Source organism: Muntiacus reevesi, chromosome 17, assembly GCF_963930625.1.
Source record: "Muntiacus reevesi chromosome 17, mMunRee1.1, whole genome shotgun sequence".
NCBI lineage: Eukaryota > Metazoa > Chordata > Mammalia > Artiodactyla > Cervidae > Muntiacus > Muntiacus reevesi.
The window spans coordinates 243,694-264,365 of NC_089265.1; the positions used below are offsets into that span (position 1 = coordinate 243,694).

The 20,672-nt window shown below is 35.9% G+C and overlaps 2 pseudogenes; both read left to right on the forward strand.

Annotated features, from left to right (window-relative positions):
* Positions 1 to 1,569: 1,569 nt before the first annotated feature.
* Positions 1,570 to 2,238, forward strand: LOC136148734 (olfactory receptor 10AG1-like; annotated as a pseudogene).
* Positions 2,239 to 16,280: 14,042 nt separating this feature from the next.
* On the forward strand, positions 16,281 to 17,219 carry LOC136148735 (olfactory receptor 10AG1-like; annotated as a pseudogene).
* The last annotated feature ends 3,453 nt before the right edge of the window (positions 17,220 to 20,672 follow it).

A 20,672-nucleotide genomic window follows, 5' to 3' on the forward strand; every position in this document is an offset into this window, starting at 1 on the left:
AGCGGCTTCTATTTGAGTTGTTTTTAGTCAAGTATATCATTATTTTGATGGGCGACAGCACCATTCTAATAGCAAAAGTGGGTCTTGACCCCTACATCCCCATGTATTGTTTCCCTGGCAATTCTTCCCTTTTGGAAATAGCTATGGATCTGTTACCCTTCCTCACAATGCTCATGAATCCTGGAAGTCAAAGAGAAAACAGCTTTTTTTTTCTTTGTAGTTTAATCACATAAACCTTTGAGCCCTAGTTTCTTCATCTATAATATCAATATAAGATGACATTAACATAATTCAATAATATGCTATTGCAAGTAGCTTACTAACATAAGAGTAGCACAGTTAAAGTCATTTGTGTTTTCCAATTTCCTAGATACTATTTAAAGCTACAGTTTACTAATCACCTTTCTTTTAAAATTCTTATATTTTCCAAGTATATCTCAATAAAGAAGAACTTTGAGTCTGTATAGGTCTCACTAATTACTCACTAAACTATACTTGCTCACTGACTTACTAGCTAAAACATATATTCTCTGCTTTTGATATTTTTGACAACTGTGTATTAACCATAGTTTAAATAATTTATAGTTTTCAGTTTTAATGTTTATGTGTTGCATCTTGATATATTATTAACATGATAATTTTTAAATGGAAGTGACCTCTGGCACATCACAAGAGATTTGAGAATAGATCTACTAGGCAGTTTCAGAAATCCTATCATCAATGTAATTCCTTCAAGTTTGTCATTATTAATTAAATAACCAGTAAGTCAAGAACATTGTCAAACATAAACTGCATGCTTGCAAAGGATAAATAAAAGTTCCTGCTTTATAATTCCTGATGGTTATGTTGCTTATTTTAGTGGATAAAGGCAGTCAGAATGGTCTAAAATAAAGTCCACGCACAGTAATAAGAGAATATGCAGAATATGGAAGGAAAGGCATGCTTTATTCTTGAGAAATTTCCAATGGAGGAGTTGGGAAATTAATGAAAAATGCATTACAGAATTTGGTTGTGTCCTACCACTGAGAAAGTGGGATACAAATATTTCTGCTTCAGAATTCTGTTTTTTAATATGACAAGTAAAATGGATTGATTTTGCTCTGCACACAGATTCAAAATGAAGGTGCATAATTCTCAAGCATATCACTTTTATTTAAAGTTAAACCTTGAATTGCAGCTTATGCTTTTATATTTAGAATTTAGCATACAATTCTCCATAAGACTTCAATTATGTTGAGTCCAGGATATAAAATACTAGACATTAATAGAAAATAGAAATCTTATGTACTATTAATAATTCCCCTAAATCCCTTTAATTTATAGAATTACAAAACAAAAAAAAAGATAAATACCTAATTATACTATTTTCACAGATGGAACCTCAAAAATATCTAGCGAATGTGAATCTCACTTCAATGATGGAATTTGTTCATTTGGGATTTTCTGACATTCCCAGTCTCCAAATGTTTCTTTTTGTGATGTTTCTGTTTATCTATGTGATAACTCTGATGGGAAATGGTGTCATTATTCTCATAACAGGACAGAACAGACCAGACTCTCCAGACTCCCATGTACTTTTTCCTCGGTAATTTTTCCTTCTTGGAAATCTGTTATGTGTCTGCCACTCTTCCTAGAATGCTCATAAACTTTTGGACTCAGAAAAGACATATTTCTTTGTTTGCTTGTGCAACACAGATGAGTTTTGTCCTTATATTTGGAAACATAGAGTGCCTGTTTCTTACAGTGATGGCCTATGACCACTACATGGCCATTTGTAGCCCCCTGCACTATCCTCTGGTCATGAGCCACAAGGTCTGTGTCCAGCTGGTGGCTGACTGCTGGGTCACTGGAGTTCCAGTTGAGATAGAGCAGACGTGCCAGATTTTCTCTCTGTCCTTGTGTAGATCCAACCAAACCAATCACTACTTCTGTGACATCGCCCCAGTACTGAAGCTGGCCTGTAGGGACACTTCTGAATGAGACGTTGGTCTTTATAGTTGCTGTGTTTTTGTCACGGTCCCTTTTCTGTTGATACGTGGCTCCTACAAAAAAATCACTTCCAGCATCCTGAAGTTGCCATCGGCAACAGGAAGAGCAAAGGCATTCTCCACCTGCTCATCTCATGTCATGGTGGTGACTTTATTCTTTATTTATGACCTAAATCTAAAAATTGTCCCAGAACAGACAAATTTCTCTCACTTTTCTATACCATTATCACCCCGATGTTTAACCCCCTGATATACACTCTGAGAAATAAGGATGTCTTGACAGCCTTGAGAAAACTGCTACCTTAATGTAAGGCATTATCTGTTTGGTTTAAACTAATTTTCTGTTTTCTTATTTAATTCTGCAATTGTATAATCAGAAATAGTTTGCTTTTTCCACATGATTAAAAGATTTATTATATTTTTTCTTTCATTCCTGACCTTATTGTTTTATGCTGGATTTTGTAATATCAGGATTATATTACGGTGTCTTGCTGATAAGAAACTGTGTATTTAGGCAATCTTATATTCAGTTCACAATTTTACTGGTGATTTGCAATTTCATGAGAAAATATAGTATCATTTACCCACCTTTCCCCCTAAAGCCATAGATATTTTTGTACTGTCCTGTTCACATAGCTATCATGCACTTATTTTTTTTCTTTTCATGATGTTTTTAGATAATATAGATGGCAAAAGTTTGGAGAACAGTTGTTAAATATCTTATGTGTTTTTAACTTTAGACATTTAACCTTTCAATGACTTCAGTTTGATCCTTCTGTAAAGATTAAAAATAAAACTCTGCATAATGACCCTTAAAATTTTGTAGGGTGGCAATAAATTTTTACCCTCTGTTTCTCTCTGAATTCTTCTTTGTAGATATGTTTTGTTTATGTAGCCAAATCATGCTACTAGCATCTTGATAATTTGTTGCTTTAATTTTTACTAATGCAAAAAATATGAATGCATGTTTGCTCTTCAGAGATATAAGGTATATGGAATTCAATCATTTTGTGCCCATATAGTGTTATCCATTCTCTAAGATCTCTTGTTTTGTTGTTATTGCTGTTGTTTTGTTTTGTTTTAATTTTTTGGTGGAGTAGATAATTGAAATTAAAATGAAAACACTTGGGATATTTAGTACATTATTTTCCCAAGTTTTCCTGGTTGTAAAGGATGATATAAGATAAGAGAGAATCACTATATTGAGCTAAAAACAATACTATTTAAAAGATCTTGGATTTCTTCAGATGGAAAGAGTTGAACTACACATAGTACACTGGATCATTTTCAGTCAAACTGATTGGGAAAGGATGCAATCTGAGGAAAGCTTTTTCTTTTATATTTTACTTTTAAATCTTTAAGACAGATTAAGACTGAAAATGATCCAGTGTACTATGTGTAGTTCAACTCTTTCCATCTGAAGAAATCCAAGATCTTTTAAATAGTATTGTTTTTAGCTCAATATAGTGATTATAATTATATATAAAAGCTTTTGCACAACAAAGGAAACTATAAGTAAGGTGAAAAGACAGCCCTCAGATTGGGAGAAAATAATAACAAATGAGGAAACAGACAAAGGATTAATCTCAAAAATATACAAGCAACTCCTGAAGCTCAATTCCAGAAAAATAAACGACCCAATCAAAAAATGGGCCAAAGAACTAAACAGACATTTCTCCAAAGAAGACATACAGATGGCTAACAAACACATGAAAAGATGCTCAACATCACTCATCATCAGAGAAATGCAAATCAAAACCACAATGAGGTACCATTACACGCCAGTCAGGATGGCTGCTATCCAAAAGTCTACAAGCAATAAATGCTGGAGAGGGTGTGGAGAAAAGGGAACCCTCTTACACTGTTGGTGGGAATGCAAACTAGTACAGCCACTATGGAAAACAGTGTGGAGATTTCTTAAAAAACTGGAAATAGAACTGCCATATGACCCAGCAATACCACTTCTGGGCATACACACTGAGGAATCCAAATCTGAAAGAGACACGGGCACCCCAATGTTCATCGCAGCACTGTTTATAATAGCCAGGACATGGAAGCAACCCAGATGCCCATCAACAGATGAATGGATAAGGAAGCTGTGGTACATATACACCATGGAATATTACTCAGCCGTTAAAAAGAATTCATTTGAATCAGTTCTAAGGAGATGGATGAAACTGGAGCCCATTATACAGAGTGAAGTAAGCCAGAAAGATAAAGAACATTACAGTATACTAACACATATATACGGAATTTAGATAGATGGTGGCGATAACCCTATATGCAAAACAGAAAAAGAGACACAGAAGTACAGAACAGACTTTTGAACTCTGGGGAAGAACGTGAGGGTGGGATGTTTTGAAAGAACAGCATGTATACTATCTATGGTGAAACGGACTACCAGCCCAGGTGGGATACATGAGTCAGGTGCTCGGGCCTGGTGCACTGGGAGGACCCTGAGGAGTCGGGTGGGGAGGGAGGTGGGAGGGGGGATCGGGATGGGGAATACGTGTAACTATATGGCTGATTCATGCCAATGTATGACAAAACCCACTGAAATGTTGTAAAGTGATTGGCCTCCAACTAATAAAATAATATTTAAAAAAAAAAATAAATAAATAAAATGATCATTAGGTACAGGAGAGAAAAGTTGAGAAAACTAAAATTTCACTTGTAAATAAAACTGGGTTATTTCATTATGAAAATAACATCTGCAAATTTTAAAGTAATTTAATATGAAATTCACTTCCCTTCTTAATTAAAAACCCAGACTATGACAACATGTAATTTTAAAATGTAACATGAATGAAGAATATGAGAGAAAAAAGAGAAGAGACCCTCTTCTGGGGACAGTCTGGTAATACAACGTATGTACTCTTAAGTTGGCAAGTGTAACTGTCATTGAGTAAAGACATGGAGAGAGCTAAAAAAAAAAAAATAAAAAAAAAAATAAATAAATAAATAAATAATTTATTTTTCATAAGGCCATAATTCACCTATCAGCTAGTTCTCTTCTTTGAGTACGTATCATGTCACCAAAAAAGACTTCTAAAAAGCACACAAAAATTAAAGTAATCATTTCAAAGGAGATAATGTGCAGATGACAGTAACAGATGACAACTGTGACTATTACATATTTCCCATTGAGGGGACTAAAGGAAGTAAAATATAAAAGTTGGCTTTATAGCCATTTTAAAGTCCTCTGTTTCAAAGGACTATTAAAACAGAGGCTGTTCAACTATTCTGTTGCTGCACAACAAATTATATCCAAGGTTTATGGTTTAGAAGAATATCATTTGATTGTATCATGTACATTGTCCAGAATTGAGGCAGGGATCAGCTGCATGATTGTTCTCTTCCATATAACATTGACTGTCATCACTAAGGGGAATTCATATGGTGACTGATTTGGTTTTCATATCTAAAAGAGCTTCACATAAACTATACTGTGCAATTACAGTGATGTACTACTGTACATCAGAGTAATGTAGTACTACTGTACTACAGAGAAGAAAAATCCAGTTTTCATGTAAATTTCATACTCTAGGGGAAGAAACTGCTACTGGATAAATAATAAAGTAATTTAGCATAAAATCATAAAATAAATCATACAGTAAAGTGATCCACATTGAACTTGCAATATTAGAATGGTGCTTAGCTTAGCTTGGGAAATAAGTTAAGGAATGCTTTCAGTAAAGGATGACACTTTTTTTTTAATCTCAGCAATATGGCTAACACACACAATTAAATAAAAAAATGTTGAAACATGTCTTTCCATAATTTGAACCAAGGAAAAGGATTTTTCTCTCTTACAGTTTTTATTCATTTTACTGAGATACTAGCCTATACAGTGGGGGAGGGGGGGGAAGAGAGATAGAGAAAATAAAATGTATATGTAAACATTGTAAAGTGTTAGTTGCTCAGTCATGTCTGACTCTTGTGGTCCAATGGACTGTAGTCTGCCAGGCTCCTCTGTCCATGGAGTTCTCCCGGCAAAAACACTGGAGATGGTAGCCATTCCCTTTTCCATGGGATCTTCCCAACCCAGGGATCAAGCCTGGTTCTCCCTCATTACAGGCAGATTTTTTACCATCTGAGGCTCCAGGCTTGTATTAAACTAACTGTTGGAAGATATTATATATGAATACATGGAAAATATTTAATAATATACAATGAAGTTATTAGACATGATGAATGAATTCAACATGTGTACTGGATACAGAGTCAGCAAACAAATCAGTTTATTTCCATATGTGCATGCATGCTAAGTCGCTTCAGTCATGTCCAGCTCTCTGCGACCCTATGGACTATACCCTGCCTGGCTCCTCTGTTCATGGAATTCTACAGGCAAGAATACCGGAGTGGGTTGCCGTGCCTTTCTCCAGGGGATCCTCGTGATCTAGGGATCAAACCCTCATCTCTTATGTCTCCTGCTTTGGCAGGCAGTTTCTTTACCACTAGCGCCACCTGGGAAGCCCTTATTTCCACACTGAAAAGCAAAAGTAAGTAGACATTGAAAATACTATTTAAATAGGAAGAAAGATATGAACATTTTAAAAGTAATGGAAATGAAAACCATGCAGGAAGTTTATTTAGTAAACTAGAAAATAATTTGATAAAAATTTAAGATAAGGAACTAAATAGATAGTTATAATATTTTTATGTACTGGAAAACTCAATATTTCAAAGACGTCAATTTTCCCTGATATAATTCAATTCAATGATACAGAAATTTCATAAAGTAGGATAAAATTCCTTAGGTGTATGGGTGGGTGAGTTGGTATACAGGGGAGTGTGTGTGTGACTTATGCTGATTCTAAATGGTTGTGTATATAATGACAACCAATTATAACCAAGGTACTCCTGAAGAACAGTAAAGTGAGAGGATTTACTTTACTGGACAACATGCCTTACTATAATAGTGCAGAATTCAGATAGTGATCAATAAAAACACCAGGGGTATGTGATAGAGAGCCCAACAAATATCTCCTTCATGCATGCACACTTAAAAATAAAAAAAGAAGGAAAAACTAGAAGTAGCCAGGGAAAAACACATGTGATAACAATGGGGCAGATTCGTTTGCTGCAGATTTCAATTTGGAAACTCTTTAGGACAGAAGAATGGTTTACATCTTAAAAGAACTGGGTGAAACAAGTGTCAAACTAGAATGATTTTTCTAATAAGATTACCTCACAAAAGAGAAAGTGAACTTTAAAAATAAAAGCATCAACTTACAAAGTAAAGGGAAAAATTATATCACAAGCATATTTGCATATGAGAATGTAAAAGGAAGTTCTTCAAATAGAAGAAAATACTACAGATTAAAATAATTTGGATCAACACAAAGAATGAACAGATCACAAAATGGAAAATAAGATGACTAATATTAACATTTTTCATATTTTAAAATGTCCATCAAATAATAAATAACAGTTGGAAAAAATATCATGGTGTTCATAAATTAAAGAATAAATATGGTGTGTATATATATATATGAATAATACTGTCATAAAAAAGAAATAATGACATTTGCAGTAACATGGATGGACCTAGAGATTGTTAAACTGAGTGAAGTGACAGAGAAAGAAAAGTATCATATCATATTACTTACATATGGGATCTATAAAACTGGCACAGATAAATCTCTTTACAAACGGAAATAAAATCACACATGTTGAAAACAAACTTAAGATTACCAAGAGGGAAAGGTGGAGGGGAAAGGGTAAATTAAGATATTGGGATTGAAATATAGACCCTAACCTGTCTAAAATAGATAGCTAGTAAGAACTTACTGTATAGCATAGGAACTCTACTTAATACTCTGCAATAATCTATATGGGAATAGAATCTTAAAAGAGTCAAAGTACGTATATGTATCACTGATTCACTTTGCCGTATGGTGGAAGCTAGATAACATTGTAAATCAACTGTAGTCCAGTAAAATTAATTTAAAAAGAGTAAGTGTAAGGCAATAATGGCTTCCCTGATGGCTCAGAGGTTAAAGCGTCTGCCTGCAATGCGGGAGACCTGAGTTCGATTCCTGGGTTGGGAAGATCCCCTGGAGAAGGAAATGGCAACCCACTCCAGTATTCTTTCTTGGAGAATCCCATGAACAGAGGAACCTGGTGGGCTACAGTCCACGGGGTCGCAAAGAGTCAGACACAACTGAGTGACTTAACTAAGGCAATAATACAAAATCAAAGATAACATGATACAAATAGGAGCATTTTCTTTTCAGGATCTTAACATTTTGCATATCAAAATATGTAAGTTTTTAATGATATATTGTATTAGGCAGATATTTCTTTTGCAAACTCTATAGTTATACTTAAAAATTAATAAGGATCCTTGCATTCCTGGGATAAAGCCCACTTGGTCATGGTGTATGATTTTTTTAATATGTTGTTGGATTCTGTTTGCTAGAATTTTGTTAAGGATTTTTGCATCTATGTTCATCAGTGATATTGGCCTGTAGTTTTCTTTTTTTGTGGCATCTTTGTCTGGTTTTGGAATTAGGGTGATGGTGGCCTCATAGAATGAGTTGGGAAGTTTACCTTCATCTGCAATTTTCTGGAAGAGTTTGAGTAAGATAGTTGTTAGCTCTTGTCTGAATTTTTGGTAGAATTCAGTTGTGAAGCCATCTGGTCCTGGGCTTTTGTTTGCTGGAAGATTTTTGATTACAGTTTCGATTTCCTTGCTTGTGATGGGTCTGTTAAGATCTTCTATTTCTTCCTGGTTCAGTTTTGGAAAGTTATACTTTTCTAAGAATTTGTCCATTTCATCCAAGTTGTCCATTTTATTGGCATAGAGCTGCTGGTAGTAGTCTCTTATGATCCTTTGGATTTCAGTGTTGTCTGTTGTGATCTCACCCTTTTCATTTCTTATTTTGTTAATTTGGTTCTTCTTTCTTTGTTTCTTAATGAGTCTTGCTAATGGTTTGTCAATTTTGTTTATTTTTTCAAAAAACCAGCTTTTAGCTTTGTTGATTTTTGCTATGGTCTCTTTAGTTTCTTTTGCATTTATTTCTGCCCTAATTTTTAAGATTTCTTTTCTTCTGCTAACCCTGGGGTTCTTCATTTCTTCCTTCTCTAATTGCTTTAGGTGTAGAGTTAGGTTATTTATTTGGCTTTTTTCTTGTTTCTTGATGTAAGCCTGTAATGCTATGAACCTTCCCCTTAGCGCTGCTTTTACAGTGTCCCATAGGTTTTGGGTTGTTGTGTTTTCATTTTCATTCATTTATATACATATTTTGATTTCTTTTTTGATTTCTTCTATGATTTGTTGGTTATTCAGAAGCGTGTTGTTTAGCCTCCGTATGTTTGAATTTTTAACAATTTTTTTTCCTGTAATTGAGATCTAATCTTACTGCACTGTGGTCAGAAAAGATGACTGGAATGATTTCAATTTTTCTGAATTTTCCCAGACCAGATTTATGGCCCAGGATGTGATCTATTCTGGAGAACTTTCCATGTGCACTTGAGAAAAAGGTGAAATTGATTGTTTTGGGCAGCACTGTTTATAATAGCCAGGACATGGAAGCAGCCTAGATGCCCATCAGCAGATGAATGGATAAGGAAGCTGTGGTACATATACACCATGGAATATTACTCAGCTGTTAAAAAGAATTCATTTGAATCAGTTCTAATGAGATGGATGAAACTGGAGCCCATTATACAGAGTGAAATAAGCCAGAAAGATAAAGAACATTACAGCATACTAACACATATATATGGAATTTAGAAAGATGGTAACGATAACCCTATATGCAAAACAGAAAAAGAGACACAGAAGTACAGAACAGACTTTTGAACTCTGTGGGAGAAGGTGAGGGTGGGATGTTTTGAAAGAACAGCATGTATATTATCTATGGTGAAACAGATCACCAGCCCAGGTGGGATGCATGAGACGAGTGCTCGGGCCTGGTGCACTGGGAGGACCCAGAGGAGTCGGGTGGAGAGGGAGGTGGGAGGGGGGATCGGGATGGGGAATACGTGTAACTCTATGGCTGATTCGTGTCAATGTATGACAAAACCCACTGAAATGTTGTGAAGTGTTTGGCCTCCAACTAATAAAATAAAATTTAAAAAAAAAAAAGCAAACCCTAAAAAAAAAAAAAAAAAAAAAAAAATTAATAAGGAGCATCAGATAAAAAAAAATGGTTCAGTTCAGCTCAGTTCAGTTGCTCAGTCATGTCCAACTCTTTGCGACCCTATAGACTGCAGCATTCCAGGCCTCCCTCTCAGTCAACAACTCCCAGAGCTTACTCAAACTCATGTACACTGAGTAGGTGATGCCATCCAACCGTCTGATCTCCTCCCACCTTCAATCTTTCCCAGAATCAAGATCTTTTCCAATGAGTCAATTCTTCACATCAGGTGGTCAAAAAGTTGGAGTTTCAGCTTCAGCATCAGTCCTTCCAATGAATATTCAGGACTGATTTACCTTAGGATGGACTGATTGTATCTCTTTGCTTTCCAAGGGACTCTTAAGAGTCTTCTCCAACATCACAGTTCAAAACATCAATTCTTTGGTGCTTAGGTTCCTTTATAGTCCAACACTCATATCCATACATGACTACTGGAAAAACCAAAGCTTTGACTAGACTGACCTTTGTTGGCAAAGTAATGTCTCTGCTTTTTAATGTGCTGGCTAGGTGATATATAAATGCTAAAAGTCTACTCAAATCACAAAAGAATAATAAGAAAAAAAAGCAAACAAAGTATATATAAGAGAAATATAACACAAACAGCAAGGCAGTAAATTTAAATTTAGTCATATTTATAAAACCACTATTGAAATGTATAGCAATCCAATCAGTGTACAGCATAGTGCTGTTATTTGGTGACTAAATTGTGTTTGACTCTGCAACCCCATGAACTGCAGCACGCCAGGCCTCCCTGTGCTTCACTATCTCCTAGAGTTTGTTCAAACTCATGTCCATTGTGTCAGTGATGCTGTCTCATCCTCTGTCGCCCCCTTCTCCTTTTGCTCTCAATCTTTCCCAGCATCAGGGTCTTTTCCAATTATCTGGCTCTTTGCATGAGGTGACCAAAGTATTGGAGTTTCAACTTCAGCATCAGTCCTTCCAGTGAATATTCAGGGTTGATCTCCTTTAGGATTAACCAGTTTGAGCTCCTTGCAGTCCAAGGGACCCTCAAGAGTCTTCTCCAACAGCACAGTTCAAAAGCATCAATTCTTCAGTGCTCACTTTTCTTTATATTCTAACTCTCATAGCCATATGTGACTATCCATAGCTTTAACTCTGCATAGCTTTGTCAGCAAAGTGATGTCTCTGCTTTTTAATATGCTATCCAAGTTTGTCATAGGTTTTTATCTAAGGAACAAATGCCTTTTACTTTCATGGCTGCTCACCGTCCTCATTGATTTTGGTGCCCAAGAAAATAATATAGAGCATGGTGACTGTAGTTAAATAATTTTATATATTTGAAAGTTTCTAAGAGAAATTTTTTAAAAATCACATTGCAAGAAAAAAAGTGCATAACTTTGGGTAGTGATGGATATTAACTACACATTATGATGATCATTTAAAATATATTTATTTTGTACCACAGAAGTTAATAGAATGCTATAAGTCAAGTGTATCTCAATTAATCACTTTGAATTTTAAAGGTCATGCTTTATGTTATGTAAATTATGCCTCAATACTATTGCTAATTTAAACATCAAAGCCTAATGAAAATAATAATGACATTGTGTTGTTAGGCACAAATATATCTATAAAACAAATTAATATGCATAGATATATACAATAAATACTTATTCCCTCATGTGCCATGCTAAATCTTCAGTCTAAAGGTATACATGTTGTGGCATGTTATAACACCCTTTTAATCAGTGACCAAAAATGAGGACTGTGGCAGAATCTGGCTTTATGCTCTTCAAATACCTCTGTTTTGTTGACATATAGTGAACATCATTCCCTAACTTTCTCAGAGCTACATTGGACCAGGTGATTAGTTTCTACAATGAAACATGGGTAGAAGTGATGTGTTTATTATGCATAGGCTCTAAATAGTGTATTTGTTTCCTTATGTTCTGTCTGTCTGGTGTCAGGTTCCTGCATGTTGAAAATTTGGTAGGAAACTACAAAGAAAAAGTAGGAACAGTGGGACCCCTAGATGAAAACAACCAGGGTTTCTTCATCACGGACTGCAAATGTGTGCTGTAATATGATAGTAAAATGTTTCTTTATTTTGTTACACTGATATGTTTGAGGTATTGTCTCAGAGTGTAGATCTGTTTTCAGGTGATGATGATACTGAATTGAACAGAGAAATATTCAATTCACTATCCTAATGATAGAATTAGGGATTAGATCAGTTTACTCACATGGGTGATGGACATTCAATTTGTTTCATCTTGTAAGTAAAACTTAGTTGAAACAAATAATGAGCGCAATTCTCATTTGTAAATAAACATGACACTAAATGACATGGATACCACATCAGTCCTAAAAAAGATTACAGAGGTCCAATTTACTAGGAACATGCTGTCATTAAAAAAAACAAATTTAACATACAAAAAAAGAAATGCAATTTTAGAAACACCAATGGTGTTTCAAATTGTCAAAGAATCTCTAAACAGAAAGAAAAAAAAAAAAAAAGAATGTGCTATTGAACAGAAGTTGAAATTGGCTTTGTAACCTCATTCCTGACAATTTTACCTACATACCTGCCTGGAAGTAGCTGAAATAGAAAAAGCATTTTGTAGGAGTTTTTTTGTTTTGTTTTGTTTTTCTGTCTTAAATTATTGAGTTTAAATTTTTTTTTAATTATTAATTGGAGGATGATTGCTTTACAATGGTGCGTTTGTTCTGCCATACAACAAAGTAAATCAGTCATGGGGTACAAATTTCCCCTCTGTCTTTAACCTCCCTCCCACACCCCATCCCATCCCCCCCCCCCAGGTTGTCATAGAGCATCAGGTTGAGTTTCCTGTTTTTTATATTTAGAAACTTCCCACTAGCTCTCTGTTTTGCATGTGGTGGTATGTATGTCTCAATGTTAAATCTTTCAGTTTGTCCCACCCTCTCCTTCCCTCACTGTGTCCACAAGTCTGTTCTCTATGTCTGCATCTATATGTCTGCCTTGCAAATATGTTTTTCAGTATCATTTTCTCAAGCATTATATATATATATCTGTTTATGTGCATGTGTGTGTTAATATATGATATCTGTCTTTCCCTTTCTGACTTACTTCACTTTGCTTAACAGGTTCTAGGCTATTTTTAAGGTGCCTTTTGTTTTGAATCTGCTAGATACCTACGCTGATGACCAACTAGATATCCTAACATGAATAAAACTACCCAGATTTTTGTCACCAGATACAACAGACTTTAATTTCCACAAAAGATAATCTAGGAACAGAGTGTTCCACTTCTGAAAAGGGATCTAACCTTCCCTGCAATGGATTGGAAAGAACAAACATATCACTTTTGTGTATTAGTAAGTGACACATTTTTCTAAAGATGTGAAAGATGAGATCTGGATGAATTATGGGAATAGAATTAAGGAAGGCAAATTTACAGCAATTACTAATGGTATGAAATGCAATAAATTGAAAGTTTTAATTGTTTTTCCAGAAAGTACTATTGATACTAGAAAATTAGGTGTCATTTCTCTACTGTTTCTACCCCCACAGAGGGGATCCTTTATGCCAAGGAGGAGCTGCAGAAGACAAGTCATCTACAGAAAAAGTAGTTTTAAAACATAAACCCAAATGATCAGCAAACAGAAGCAGTCTTCTAGAAATTAAATTGATATTCAAGAGAAAATGTCCCCCAGGGTGAACATGACTATTTCCTATTTCAGAGCAGCTGATCTTTGAAGAATCCTCCAGAATGCCAGTGGCTTCCTGACTCAAAAGAATTATAAAAGTGGGATGTTTCAAGAGAACAGCATTGAAACATGTATATTATCTAGGCTGAAACAGATCACCAGCCCAGATTGGATGCATGAGACAAGTGCTTGGGCCTGGTGCACTGGGAAGACCCAGAGGGATCAGGTAGAGAGGGAGGTGGGAGGGGGGATCGGGATGAGGAATACATGTAAATCCATGACTGATTCATGTCAATGTATGACAAAAATCACTACAATATTGTAAAGCAATTCACCTCCAACTAATAAAAATAAATGAAAAAAAGAATTATAAAATTTACAGGGTCAAAACTTCTATATTCTCATAGATAACTTCATGTAAATCCGTGAAGTTAAGATGTTAGATGGTTTTATTTAAAAATAGTTCTGAATTTGAGATTTAAGATGCAAAGGATAAAGCATAAAAATATGAAATTCTGAGATCTTTATATGAAAATTGGTTATTAACTTAAGTGTTTCTTAACTTTTTTAATGATAAAATAAAATTAGATATAAGTGAACTAACAATAATAATATTAATAGTATTTATAATAAAACTCTCAAGATAATTTTGAAACCTAATTCTAGTGGAAATAGAGAAATATGAGAGAATATTTGTTGACTCAATTTTATTTATCAAAATACTAATGACAAAACAATAGTTTGTGGGGCTGGAATATGGGAACAGATACAGTAGATTTAGTGAAATATTAAAACACAGTTAGAGAACAAACATTAATGAAGTGTTGTGAGAATTGTCAAAGTGTTGACTGCCTGATATCTGATTACATGAACTTGAAGTGAAGCAAGATAATGTGCCTGTGTGTGTGTGTGTGTGTGTGTGTGTGTGTTAGTCCCACTCAAGGGCTTCCCTGGTGGCTCAGAGGTTAAACCATCTGCCTGCAATGTGGGAGACCTGGGTTCGATCCCTGGGTCAGGAAGATCCCCTGGAGGAGGAAATGGCAACCCACTCCAGTGTTCTTGCCTGGAGAATTCCATGGATGGAGGTGCCTGGTGGGCTACAGTCCACGGGGTCAAAAAGAGTCGGACACAACTGAGCGACTTCACTTCACTTCACTTCACTTCATGCTTTAGCCATTTGCATTCCTAAAATAAATAATCATAGGGTTTAAGTAAAGTTACATTTATTAGATAAAATCACAATGGAATTATATAGGACACATTTTATTTGGTTGTAAGAGAAGGAGATGACGAGGGATCAGAGAATCACATATGTTAAGAAGAAACTATATTAAAATATCATGAAAGTGAAAGTCACTCAGTCATGTCCAACACTTTGTTACCCCATGGACTATATAGTCCATAGAATTATCCAGGCCAGCATACTGGAGTGGGTAGCCTATCCCTTCTCCAGGGGATCTTCCTGATCTTGGATCTTGGATCTGGGAATCAAACCAGGGTCTCCTGCATTGCAGGTAGATTCTTTACCAACTGAGCTATCAGGGAACTCCAAATATCATGAAGAATGGGTCATATTTAGAGACTGAGTTAAAGGTTAATTGGTATTTGTAATGCAGTGTACAATGGGTATTAATGGGGAACATTATTGGACCCCATGATGTAACATGCTTTCTATGTGTAGCATAACTGATGGGTGAGGTACACAGAAGAGAACAATACCACTACACGAATCTGTTCCCCCAGTAACAAGGAATGAGTTTAAGAAAGTCAGCTCTCATTGGAGTAGAAATGGGAGGGCTTAAAATATTTTGAATAAGAATTAGGCAAAAGTTTTAAGTGAAAATCTTTGAATTGAAAGGAGATGGAATAAGTCAATAGGTACAGAAAAAGAAGTTGATGAACCCAAAGAAAAACAATGGCAAGCCTGTGTCATATATAATTTCACCCTTAAAAGGGGTGAAATAATTTAATACTATTCCTGCACAATAAGCCATAAATAAATGCATACATCCTATTGCTTCTGGTATCAGTACTGCTGCTGCTCAGTCACTTCCATCATGTCTGACTCTTTGTGATTCTGTGAACCATAACCCACCAGCCTCCTCTGTCCATGGAATTCTCTAGGCAAGAATACTGGAGTGGGTTGCCATCCCCTCCTTCAAGGGATCTTCCTTACCCGTGGATCAAACCTACATCTCCTGTATCTCCTGAATATTAGGCAAATGATTTTACTGCTGAGATACTAGAGAAGCCCTCTGGTATCAGTACATCAAAGTGTAAACAATGAGGATTTTATTTCTCTAAATGATTTTAACTGCACATCAGTTCATTGCTGAGGTTTCAAATCTCATTTCTTAGAAACTGAACAAGGCAAAGGCAGAAATACTTGCATGGCTTATGTAAAGAAGTTCATGCATCTAATCCAGTTGACAGAAGGGAAATGTTGCTCAGAAGCGTTAATGAATTGACCATCTTGAATTTACCATATCTACAGATGGAGTACAAATTAAGAACAGAAAAATCAAACATCACTACAATGATGGAATTTATCCTCTTGGGGTTTTCTGATATTCCCAATTTCCAGTGGATTCTTTTGGGGATGTTTTTAGTCCTCTATCTGACCATCCCGATGTGCAATACTGTCATTGCACTGATAACAAGAATTGACCCTACTCTCCAGACCCCCATGTACTTCCTCAATCGCTTTTCCATTTTAGCAATCTGTTATGTAACTGTCACTATCCCAAGAATGCTCACAGACCTTCTGAACCAGAAAGGGCACATTTCTTTCATTGCCTGTGCTACACAAATGTGTTTGGTCCTTCTGTTTGGAGTGTCTCCTCATGGCCGTGATGGCCTATGACCTCTATGTGGCCATTTGTAACCCTCTTCACTATGGTCTGATCATGAACCCCCGGTCAGTGGAGTTCCTGTTGTAATGGTGCGAACATGGCAGGTTTTCTCTCTGCCCTTTTGTGAGTCTACCACAATTAATCATTTTCTCTGTGACCTCCCCCCAGTATTCAAGCTTACTTGTGGGGACACATTTGTGAACGAGATAGCAGTCTATGTAGTTGCAGTGGTGTTCATCATGGTTCCATTTCTGTTGACTGTTGTCTCCTATGGCAAAATCACCTCCAACATTCTGAAATTGCCATCCGCCAAAAGGAGAGCTAAAGCCTTTTCCACTTGCTCTCCTAAACTCACAGTGGTGGTCTTATTCTATGGCACAGCTTCTACCACCTATTTACAGCTCAAACCAAATGAATCTGAAGAAACTGGGAAGCTGAAAAATCAATCTGAAGAAACTGGGACACTGATCTCTTTTTTCTACACAGTTTTGATCTCAATGTTGAATCCCGTTATATATACTCTGAGGAACAAAGATATCACCATAGCATTGAGAAAACTATTAAGTAAATTATCAACTTGACTCGAAGTCCTGAATTTACAGAAGCAGTTTATTTCTATGTTTCCCATGCAAATACATCAGAAAATGTCATCTAGTATTATTTCTATGTTCCTATGAAATGATAGTTAATATCATCACTGCCATCTCACATTATGTAAAAGGACCTTAGTTTCAAAGAGTTAAGGGTTTCTGGGTTATCAAAGCACACATTATCTCCTTGGCAATGATCTATTCTGAAGACCTATCTTTCCTCTCACTGGGAAGGAGTGAGTTAAGAGATTTCCTGAGCAATGAAATGATAGTTAACTGTGATATAACCAATGATCAGGATCATGCCCTGTAAGAAATTTGCTTGAAACTTCCCATTCCTTCAGGCATATTCACTGTCCTTTTGTATACTTAGGATTGGATTTAGACGATGAGAAAACAACAACCCCATCCAAGTTGGTTGGAGTAGGGGAATCTGAGTGTTTTCTAGCAATTTTTCCTTCTTTCTCTGTTTTGCAAGTGTCTATGTCCCTTTGTTCTTGCCTGGAGAATCCCGGGGATGGGGGAGCCTAGTGGGCTGCCGTCTACGGGGTTGCACAGAGTCCGACGTGACTGAAGCGACTTAGCAGCAGCCTGTCACTTTCAGAGTACAAACCATGAAAGGATCCTTTGTTACGAAAATGCTGACTGTTCTCTAGTGACACCATTTCCTCCAGCTTGTAGCTTCATGTTTTGCTTTGGTAGTGTCTCTTTAGTATTAGGAAGATTAGGAATTTAAACTATAAAAGGCAGTGGGTTGAATGTTGATCCCTCTAAATATATATCAGGTTATAACCTGCAAACCTGAACTTATTAGAATAAAAACCTTTGCAGATGTAATTCAGTTAAGGATTTTGAAATAAGATTATCTTAGTTTAAGGGAAGGGTCCTATGATCAGTGTTCTTAGTTCTCATAAGGAGGAAGAGAGATTAAGAATAGAGATGCAGTGGCACATAGAAGAATGTCACGTGAAGATGGAGGAAGCAACCCGGAGTGACATAGCCATGAAACAAAGCAGGTCAGGGACCACCAAAAGCTGAAAGAGTCTGTGGAGGAAAATCCTGCCAGCACTGTGATTTGGGACCCTGGCTTTTAAAAATGTGAGAAAGTCAACTTCTGTTACTTAAACCTCTCAATTTATGATAATTTGTTACAATAGATCTAGGAAAGTAATACACTGTGTAAGCAGTCATTTTATTAAGGTGTTTTTATTCTAAACATCTGGAATAAATTCTGTATCTTTTAGGAACAGTGATTTTTTTTTAATGTAGAATTTTTTTTTAACTTTAAAAACTATATCAATGAAGCCTCATAAAAATATTTGCCTGAGAATGATGGTTAATTGTGTTTGTTCAAGGATGTTTGTTAAAAGCTTTTTTAATACTGCAAAAGACAACATTAGCAAAGCAAAGGGAAGCCGTTCTCAGTTGGAACACAGTAGACACGGGTGCCGGTTTACCATGTGATGCTGCACACTCTCTCAAGACAATGCTACAAAGCCACGCCAGTGAGGAAATCCCAAGCTTTTCAGACGTTTAAAAAGTACATAAATATATGTATAAATATAACTCCATTTTTGTAAAACAGAGGGAGATGGCATCCATAGATTCATATATCATTTCACATGTGCATCATTCTAGGTGGTGTGTATACATGTCAGCAATATCTGGATGTGTATTAGAAGAGAGAATGGGCTTCTTTACAGTGACAGGAGTTCAGAAAATGTCTGACTTATTTATTTATACTTTTTTTGGAATATGGATTTATTACAAAGAGAATAATATTCACCTCACAAAAATAATAAATTTTATTCAGAAAATAAAAACTACATATGGAAGAAAATTACTGCATTTCTTCTTTTCTTATTGCCTTCCAGTATTTTACAGAATATTTAGTAGCTAACAGAGAAATTTCAATATCAGCCAAATAATCTTTGATAGTTGAAGGGAATAACACATTTTTTATGAACTAAACAGAATCAAAATATTTAATATTTGATCATTTCTTTTAAACAAAGACTAAAATAGCTTTAATAATAGTTACAAATAGAGATAAATTTAAGATTATGAAATGGATATATATATGTACATAGGCACACTTGCATATGTATAATATATATTATATATAATATAAACATATATATTTCAATATTCACTGGAAGGACTGAGGCTGAAGCTGAAGCTCCAATACTTTGGCCAACTGATGCAAACAGCTGGCTCATTAGAAAAGACCCTGATGCTGGGAAAGACTGAAGGTAGAAGGAGAAAAGGGCATCAGAAGATGAGATGGCTGAATGGTATCACAGATGCAATGGACGTGAACTATGGCAAACTCCAGAATATGGTGACAGATAGGGTGACCAGGAGTGCTACAGTCTGTAGGGATATGAAGAGTTGGACACAGCTGGAAGAGTGAACAACAACAAATATATATTTATATATAGCTATACAAAAATAGAAAAATGCCTGATTTCACTCTTTTCACAGAGAAAACATGAAACAAACACACAACCCAGAAGCATATCTCACTTCAGTGATAACATTAGTTCTTTGGGAAATTTTCTGTATTCCCAATGTCTGAGCGTTTCTTTTTGTAATATTTTCTTTTTTATGTGATTATCCTGGTGAGAAGCAACATCAATATTCTCATAATCAGAATTGACCAAGCTCTCAAATTCCCATATATTTTTTCCTCAGTAACTTTTCCTTCCTGGAAATCTGTTATGTATCTGTCACTCTTTCTAGAATATCCATAAACCTTCAGTCAGAATATATACATATATATTTTTTTGCATGCACTGCAAAGATATATTTTATTTCTGTTCTTGGGAACACAGAATACTTGGTCTCAACAGTTCTATACCGTGACTGCTATGTGGCCAACTATAACTTTCTGCAGCTTCCTCTAATTATAAACCAGGGGCTCTGTATTCAGTTGATGATGCTTGGCTCTTGGATCAGTGGTGTTACAGCCAGAATAAGCAAACATGCCAGATTTTTCCTCTGTCATTTTTTTGGATCTAACTACAAGCTGGGCTGTGGTCATGTTTTCCTGAGTGAGATGTCAGTCTCTATAGTTATACCATTAGTGAATCATTTGTCATGACCCCTTTTCATTGGATACTTGGCTCCTACAGTAAAATCACTTCCCCATCCTATGTTGCCATCAGCAATGAAATGAGTCAAAATTTTCTCCACCTGTTCAGTTCACATCACACGTGTGCACTAAATTGTTTCAGTAGTGTCCGACTCTCTGCAACCCTGTGAATGGGAGCCCACCAGGCTCCTGTGTCCATGGGACTCTCCAGGCAAGAACACTGGAATGGGCTGCTGGGCCCTTCTCCAGGGGCTCTTCCCTACACAGGGGTTGAACCTGCCTCTCTTATGTCTCCTGCATTGGCAGGTAGATTCTTTATTATTAGCGCCACCTGGGAAGCCCCATAGTTG